The following is a 10,050-nucleotide window of genomic DNA, read 5'->3' on the forward strand; positions in this document are numbered from 1 at the left end:
CTGCTCCCTTTGCCTCTCAAGTGGGCCACACTGGACAAAATCTACTCTTGATTTAAATTTATAGGGAAGCCTGTAACCTGATTCCCTTCCCCATGACAATGTAGCTTTGTACCTCAGTAAAACTGCTGTTTAGTGCTCCTTGATCCCAGCTCTGTTTCATCTTACAAGTAAATAGATTGGTCACTGCACCATTGTTCACAACCTACAAGATGTTTCTGGAGCTCTGGGGGAGACACGTTATTCTCAGATATTACTACCATTACCTCCAAACGTAAGTATCTTGCACCTTCTCTACAGTCAAGCAATTCATGTGATCTCAAACTATTGAACCACCTAGGTTAACTGCCAGATGGACTTGAGCAGGTCTCATGAGCCCTTTCATTTGCCCTGAGATACAGTTCCAAAATATATTAGTCTGTCACAGTTATGAGGATTATAAAATTGAGACCACAGTATGTGGGTCATGTACAAGTGTGCTTGTGAATGCCACTGCACTTGAGAGTACATCACTGGGATACATCTCCAATCAAGTACCCCTCCTCACCCATGACAGCCCAAGCTGCATATTGCATGGTTTTGTGAAGCTCATTGTGGGTCTGAAGTTCAGCGAAAGGGAACATTCTTTCAGGAATTTCACAGCTATTCGACTAGAGTGCATCTCGCTTCTCTTAACCGACCAGGTGACACTCGGAATTCAAGTTTTATTTATTTGCGCTATGGCCACTAGGGGCTCAGAGTCCCTGAACAAAGACATGCAATGGCAATTATACCCTTTGGCTCAACTACAGACAATGAACTTCTACCAAATATGTATATTTGTTTGATAAAATGATTATGTCCATTCATAATAATTGGCATTACATAATGTATAGCATGGGTATAGCTGTCCAATTACAAGTACATCTGCTTAATTAAACTCAATCACATATTTCTATTTAGCTAATAACTCTGACATAAATATATGTCTGACCAGTGGTGTATTAACTCCTCTACCCACTCTTCCTTGATTTTAGCAGGCAAGCACAAGTTACAGCTGTACGGTGTTCAGTTGGTTTCTTGTGTGAAGTAAGCCTTCCTTATAATGAGTACAGCCATTGTGACTTATCTGTAGCTAAGGCAAATTATTTCTCAGAAGTTTCTGCCTCCGAGAATTTTAGTCACTAGCAGCTTGTGTGATTTTTAAACTTGTATTATTTTTAACCCTTTCAAGTGTAGCAGTCGGACTTTTATTCAAGCCCTAACAGAGGCTTATGGTGTAGCGCACAGCTTGTTGTTGTTACACGTCTATTGTTGTCTCTCTGGGTTTCTGCTTCTTACCTCATTTCATTCTGTACTTCTGAGTGGGGGGATGGTCAGAGCCTTGTAGAAAGTTTACAGCACAGGAAGAGGCCACTGGGCCCATCGTGTTTGAGCCAGCTGAAAAATGAACCTCCCTCCCCTTAAATTATACACCTTGGCTAATAAATGAAAGTATTCCATACATCATCTTAACCGCCTGTCCTACCTTTGGGGATCTGTGGACATTCACTCCAAGGTCCCTCACTTCCACTACACCTCTCATTTACTGTGTAATCCTTTGTCTTGATGAATTTCCCAAATGTATCACCTCTCATTTCTCTGGGTTAAATTCTATTGGCCACTTTTCTGCCCACCTGACCAGTCCATGGATACCTTGCTGCAGTCTACAACAATCCTCCTCGCTATCTATGGATAATTTTTGTGTTGCCTGAAAAATTATTGATCATTTATCCTCGTCATTATTGTATATCTCAAAAAGCAAGGGGCTCATTACAACGTTAGCAGAGCCTGCCAATCTTCCTGTATCCAGTGAGGATTGGAAAATGGCAGCCAGACCCTCTATAATTTCTCCCTGACTTTTAACAGCCTGGGGTTGTTTTCATCTGGCCCTGGTAATCTATCCACTCTCAGGAATGCTATTCCTTTCAACATAAGTGAGGAGGTATTCTCACATCCAATATTTCACACTGCTTAACTACAATGTCTGCATTATCCTCTTTTTGGGAAAACAGATGCAAAGTATTCATTCAGAACCATATTCACATCCTCTGCCTCCACATATAGGTTACCTTTTTATGGGCCCTACTCTTTTCTTAGTTATCCTCTTACTCTTAATGCATAGATAAAATATCTTTGGCTTGTCCTTGATTTTGTTTGCCAATATTTCATGTCCAATCTTTTCCTAATATACTTTTTAATAACATCTCTTCCTTTACTACTCCAGGCTTTCTGTAGTATTGACTGACACAAGCTTCACGCCTCTGCCTTGCTGTGCCCTTGACATGCAGGGATTTGTCATTCAACCCTTTTTGTGGGAACACATTTACTCTGAACCCCTTTGACAGCCCTCCCACTGCTCGTACCTTCAAGTACCTGTTTCCAGTCCACTTTTGCTAAGTCAACCTCTTAAAACTGGCCTTGCCTCAATTTAGAAATCTTAACTCCTGTTTCACCTTTGTCCTTTTTACATCACCATGTTACAGCCCACTGAATTATGATCATGACTTCCATAATGCTCCCCCTCCTTGCACCTGCCCAGCTTCATCTCCTAAAACTACGTCCAGCCTTGTTGGACTTGCTACAGACTGGCCAAAAGTGTTCTGTTCTCTTCATTCCTTTCACAACAAAACTATCCCAGTTAATATTGGAATAGTTAAAATCCTGTACTATTACAATTGCTACTGCTAGTTTTATGGTCATCATTCCTGAAAGTACCATTCTTCCAGATTTTATTTACTGAATTATTATCACTACCGTATTGCTTTTGTACTTCTCCGAGATTTGCTCTTCTATCTCTCTCTGATTGTTTGGAGTCTAGAATACACTCCCAGTAGGGTGACTACCAATTTGTGTGTTCCTTATCTCAATTCATCTGGCCTCCGTTGATAGTTTGAACACATCACTCCTTACAGCGGCAATTTCTTCCCCAACCAAAATTGCCACCACCCCTCTGTTTTTAATCCCCCTTTCTATTCTGAAAACACTGTAAGCATCGTGAGAGCGATGACTTCGAGTATAGTGGATTTGTATTCTAGTGAGTGTTGTTGGACAAATTTATCCCCTGTTAATTGCCTTCCTATCCCCATCTTTGCTCCTCTTATCAGTAAGACTTCCTGCAAACCTCACTCTCTTTATTAGCCCTTTGAACCTATCGTTTAACCCCTGTATTCTTTCCCCATGTCTCCTGACCTCTGATCATAGAACACATAGAACAGTACAGGCCCTTCGGCCCTCGATGTTGTGCCGAGCTTTGTCCAAAACCAAGATCAAGCTATCCCACTCCCAATCATCCTGGTGTGCTCCATGTGCCTATCCAATAACCGCTTGAAAGTTCCTAAAGTGTCCGACTCCACTATCACAGCAGGCAGTCCATTCCACACCCCAACCACTCTGAGTAAAGAACCTACCTCGGACATCCCTCCTATATCTCCCAACATTAACCGTATAGTTATGCCCCCTAGTAACAACTACATGCACCCGAGGAAATAGTCTCTGAACGTCCACTCTATCTATCTCCCTCATCATCTTATAAACCTCTATTAAGTTGCCTCCCAACCTCCTTCGCTCTAAAGAGAAAAGCCCTAGCTCTCTCAACCTTGCCTCATAAGACCTACCCTCCAAACCAGGCAGCATCCTGGTAAATCTCCTTTGCACTCTCTCCAATGCTTCCACATCCTTCTTACAGTGAGGTGACCAGAACTGCACACAATATTCCAAATGTGGTCTCACCAAGGTCCTGTACAGTTGCAGCATAACCCCACGGTTCTTAAACTCAAACCCCCTGTTAATAAACGCTAACACACTATAGGCCTTCTTCACGGCTCTATCCACTTGAGTGGCAATCTTCAGAGATCTGTGGATATGAACCCGAAGATTTCTCTGTTCCTCCACATTCCTCAGAACCCTACCGTTGACCCTGTAATCCGCATTCAAATTTGTCCTACCAAAATAAATCACCTCGCACTTATCGGGGTTAAACTCCATCTGCCATTTTTCGGCCCAGCTCTGCATCCTATCAATGTCTCTTTGCAGCCTACAACAGCCCTCCACCTCATCCACTTCTCCACCAATCTTGGTGTCATCAGCAAATTTACTGATCCGCCCTTCAGCCCCCTCCTCCAACTCATTGATAAAAATCACAAATAGTAGAGGACCCAGCACTGATTGATCCCTGTGCTACACCGCTGGTAACTGGTCTCCAGTCTGAGAATTTTCCATCCACCACCACCGCCCTCTGTCTTCTATGAGATATCCAGTTACTTATCCAATCGGCCAACTTTCCCTCTATCCCACACCTCCTTACTTTCTTCATGAGCCGACCATGGGGGACCTTATCAAACGCCTTACTAAAATCTATGTCTATGACATGAACTGCTCTACCTTCATCAACACACTTAGTTACCTCCTCAAAGAATTCAATCAAATTTGTGAGGCAAGACTTACCCTTCACGAATCCGTGTTGACTATCCCGCATTAAGCTGCATCTTTCCAAATGGTCATAAATCCTATCCCTCAGGACCTTTTCCATTAACTTACCGACCACCGAAGTAAGACTAATTGACCTATAATTACCAGGGTCATTCCTATTTCCTTTCTTGAACAGAGGAACAATATTCGCCACTCTCCAGTCCTCTGGCACTATCCCCGTGGACAGTGAGGACCCAAAGATTAAAGCCACAGACTCTGGAATCTCATCCCTTGCCTCCCAAAGAATCCTAGGATATATCTCTTCTGGCCCAGGAGACTTATCGACCCTCATGTTTTTCAAAATCACTAATACATCTTCCCTCAGAACATCTACCTCCTCCAGCCGATCAGCCTGTATCCCACTCTCATCCTCAAAAACATGGCTCCTCTTCTTGGTGAACACTGAAGAAAAGTATTCATTCATCTCCTCTCCTTTCTCTTCTGACTCCATGCACAAGTTCCCACTACTGTCCTTGACCGGCCCTAACCTCACCCTGGTCATTCTTTTATTTCTCACATAAGAGTAAAAAGCCTTGGGGTTTTCCTTGACCTGACAAGGACTTCTCATGCCCCCTCCTCGCTCTCTTAAGCCCTTTTTTTTAGCTCATTCCTTGCTAACTTGTAACCCTCAATCGACCCAACTGAACCTTGTTTTCTCATCCTTACATTCGCTTCCTTTTTCTTGACAAGACATTCAATCTCTTTTGTGAACCATGGTTCCCTCACTTGGCCATTTCCTCCCTGCCTGACAGGGACATACCTATCAAGGACACGCAGTATTTGTTCCTTGAACAAGCTCCACTTTTCATTGACAGTTTCTGACAATTTCTGTTCCCATCTTATGCACCCTAATTCTTGCCTAATCGCATCATAATTACCCCTCCCCCAATTATAAACCTTGCCCTGCCGTATGGCCCTATCCCTCTCCATTGCAATAATGAAAGACACCGAATTGTGGTCGCTATCTCCAAAGTGCTCTCCCACAACCAATCTAACACTTGGGCTGGTTCATTACCCAGTACCAAATCCAATGTGGCCCCACGTCTTGTCGGCCTATCCACATATTGTGCCAGGAAGCCCTCCTGCACACACTGTACAAAAACTGCCTCATCCGAACTATTCGACCTATAAAGGTTCCAATCAATATTTGGAAAGTTAAAGTCACCCATCACAACTACCCTGTGACCTCCACACCTATCCATAATCTGCTTTGCAATTTCTTCCTCCACATCTCTATTACTATTTGGGGGCCTATAGAAAACTCCTAACAACGTGACCGCTCCTTTCCTATTTCTAACTTCAGCCCATATTACCTCAGTAGGCAGATCCCCCTCGAACCGCCTTTCTGCAGCCGTTAAACTATCTTTGATTAACAATGCTACTCCTCCACCTCTTTTACTACCACCTCTACTCTTACTGAAACATTTATACCCTGGAACTTCCAACAACCATTCCTGTCCCTGTTCTAACCATGTCTCCGTGATGGCCACAACATCGTAGTCCCAAGTACCAATCTACGCTCCAAGTTCACCTACCTTATTCTGGATGCTCCTTGCATTGAAGTAGACACACTTCAACCCACCTCCTGTCTGCCGGTACACTCCTACGACCTTGATACCTTCCTCAGTACCTCACTACACTCAACACTGGCTTCTGGACTACAGTTCCCTTTTCCATCCCCCTGACAAATTAGTTTAACCCCCCCCGAAGAGTCGTAGCAAATTTCCCTCCCAGGATATTGGTGCCCCTCTGGTTCAGGTGCAACCCGTCCCGTTTGTACAGGTCCCACCTTCCCCAGAATGTGTTCCAATTATCCATGTAACTGAAACCCTCTCTCCTACACCATCCCTGCAGCCACATGTTTATCTGCACTCTCTCCCTGTTCCTCAACTCGCTATCACGTGGCACCGGCAACAAACCAGAGATGACAACATGGTTTGTCCTGGCTCTCAGCTTCCACCCGAGCTCCCTAAATTTCTGTTTTAAATCCCTGTCCCTTCTCTTACCTATGTCGTTGGTACCGATGTGTACCACAACCTGTGACTGTTCCCCCTCCCCCTTAAGGATCCTGAAAACACGGTCCGAGACGTCACGGACCCTGGCACCCGGGAGGCAACATACCATCCGTAAGTCTCTTTCGCTGCCACAGAACCTTCTATCTATCCCTCTAACTGTCGAGTCCCCAATAGCTATTGCTCTCCTGCTCTCCCCCTTTCTCTTCTGAGCCACAGGGACGGACTCAGTGCTGGAGATCCAGTCACCGTGGCTTACCACTGGTAGGTTGTCCCCCTCAACTGTATCCAAAGCGGTATACTTGTTGCTGAGGGGAACGACCACAGGGGATCCCTGAACTGACAGTTTCCTCCCAGCCCCTCTCACCGTCGCCCATCTATCTTCATTCCTTGGAGTAACTACATCCCTGAAGCTTCTATCTATGTAATCCTCTGCCTCCTGAATGGTCCGAAGTTCATCCAAGGGGAGAGCTGCAGAACAAAGAGATCTAGGGATACATGTTCATAGCTCCTTGAAAGTGGAGTCACAGGTGGACTGACGGGTGAAGAAGGCATTCGGCATACTTGGTTTCATTGGTTAGAACATTGAATACAGGAGTTGGGACGTCTTGTTGAAGTTGTACAAGACATTGGTAAGGCCACACTTGGAATACTGTGTACAGTTCTGGTCACCGTATTATAGGAAGGATATTATTAAACTAGAAAGAGTGCAGAAAAGATTTACTAGGATGCTACTGGGACTTGATGGTTTGAGTTATAAGGAGAGGCTGGATAGACTGGGACTTTTTTCTCTGGAGCATAGGAGGCTTTGGGGTGATCTTATAGAGGTCTATAAAATAATGAGGGGCATAGATCAGCTAGATAGTCAACATATTTTCTCAAAGGTAGGGGAGTCTAAAACCAGGGGGCATAGGTTTAATGTGAGAGGGGAGAGATACAAAAGGGTCCAGATGGGCAATTAATTCACAGAGGGTGGTGAGTGTCTGGAACAAGCTGCTAGAGTTAATAGTAGAGGTGGATATAATTTTGTCTTTTAAAAAGCATTTAGAGAGTTACATGGGTAAGATGGCTATAGAAGGATATGGGCCAAATGCGGGCAATTGGAACTGGCTTAGTGGTTTAAAAAAAGGACATGGACAAGTTGGGCGAAGGGCCTGTTTCCATGCTGTAAACCTCTATGCCTAAGTCTACTTTGACATTCAATGAGATCATGACTGATCTGATATAATCCACTTTCCCACCTTATCCCCATAACCCTTGATTCCCTTACTGATTAAAAATCTGTCAGCTCAGCTCTGAACATACTTAATGACCCAGTCTCTACAGCCCTTTGCAGTAAAGAATTCCACGGATTCACTACCCTCAGAGAAGAAATTGCTCCTCATCTCTGTCTCAAATAGCTGATCTCTTACTCTGAGATTATGTCCTCTGGTCTTAGACTCTCCCACAAGAGGAAACAGCCCGTCAGCATCTACCCTATCAAGTCCCTGAGAATCCTAAACGTCACAATAAGGTCACCTCTCTTTCTAAACTCTAATGAGTACAGGCCCAACCGACTTAAACTCTCTAATGAACCTTCTCTGAACTGCCTCCAATGCCAATATATCTTTTCTTAGATAAGCGGACAAAACTGTTCACAATGTTGCAGGCATGGTTTAATTAGTGCCTTGTATAGTTTTAGCAAGACTTTCCTATTCTTATACTTCATTCTCTTTGAAATAAAGGCTAACATTCCACTTGGGTTCCTGATTTACTGCTGAACTTGCATGCTCGCTTTTTTGTGATTTACGCACAAGGACCCCAAACCCCTCCGTGCTGCAGCTTTCTGCAGTCTTTCTCCATTTAAATATTCAGCTCATTTATTCTTTCTACCAAAGTACATAACATTATATCTGCCAAGTTTTAATCTAACCGGTCTGTATACCTTTGTAGACTCTGTGTCATCCTCGCCATATGCCTTTCCACCTATTTTTGTGTCATTTGCAAACTTGGCCAAAGTACATTGACCTTGTCAAAGACATAAATATATGTAAATAATTGTGGCCCCAGCACTGATCCCTGTGGCACTCCACTAGTTACAGGCTGTCATCCTGCAAATACCCCTCTTATCCCATTCTGTCTTCTGTCAGTTAGCCAATCCTCCATCCTTCCTAATATACCACCCCCATCACCATGGGCTCTTATTAAGTAGCCTTTTGTGCAGTACCTTATTGAATGCTTTTTGGAAATCCTAGTATATTACATCTGGCTCCCCTTTATCTATCCTGCTCATTACTACCTCAAATAATTTTAAGAAGTTTATCAGGCATGATTTTCTCTTCATTAAGCTATGCTGATTCTGCTTGATTATATTGTGCATTTCTAAATGCTCTGCTATTACACCCTTTATAATGCATTCTAACATTTTCCCAATGACTGATGTTAAGCTAACTGACCTAGAGTTACCTATTTTTTTTGTCTGTTTCTCTTTTTGAATAAGGGTGTTACATAAGCAATTTTCCAATCCTCTGGGACTTTTTCAAAATTTAAAGATTCTTGTAAGATTACTACCAGTGCTTTGACTATCTCTGTAGGTACTTTCTTTATTATCCTTGGATACAACCCATCAGGTCCAAGGGATTTATCAGCCTTTAGCCCCATTACATAGGAACATATAGCAACTAGAAGCAAGAATAGGCCATTTGGCCCTTCGAGCCTGCTCTGCCATTCATTTTGATCATGGCTGATCTCTGACCTCAGTTCTAAAAGGTCTTATCTTCCATCTATGGCTCCTAGTTCTGGGCTCCCCCACCATTGGGAACATTCTTTCTGAATCTACCCTATCTAACCCTGTTAGAATTTTATAAGTTTCTATGAGATCCCCTCTCACTCTTCTAAACTCCAGTGAATATAATAACCCTAACCAACTTAGTTTTTCCTCAGATGACAGACCTGCCATCCCAGCAATCAGTCTGGTAAACCTTTGCTGACCCTCTATAGCAGGGACATCCTTCCTCAGTTAAGGATACCAAAACTGCACGCAATACTCCAGGTGTGGCCTCACCAATGCCCTATACAATTGCAGCAAAACATCCCTATCCTTACACTCAAATTCTCTCACTATGAAGGCCAATATACCATTTGCCTTCTTTATTGCCTGCTGTACCTGTGCACTTACTATAGGCGACTGATGCACAAGGGCTCTAAGGTCTTGTGGAGTATCCACCTCTCTCAATTTACACCCATTCAAGTAATAATCTGTCTTCCTATTATTGCTCCCAAAGTGGATAACCTCACATTTATCAACATTATACTGCATTTACCATGCACATGCCCACACATTCAGCCTGTCCAAATCACACAAGCATTTCTGCATCTTCCTCACAGCTCACCCTCCCACCCAACTTTGTATCATCTGCAAATTTGGAGATAATACATTTTGTTCCCTCTTCCAAATCATTAATATATAATGTGAACAGTTGGGGTCCGAGGACAGATCCCTGCAGTACCCCAGTAGTCTCTATCTGCCAATCAGAAAAAGACCCATATATGTCAACTCTTTGCTTCCTATCTG

Source organism: Mustelus asterias, unplaced genomic scaffold (assembly GCF_964213995.1).
Source record: "Mustelus asterias unplaced genomic scaffold, sMusAst1.hap1.1 HAP1_SCAFFOLD_255, whole genome shotgun sequence".
NCBI classification, from domain to species: domain Eukaryota; kingdom Metazoa; phylum Chordata; class Chondrichthyes; order Carcharhiniformes; family Triakidae; genus Mustelus; species Mustelus asterias.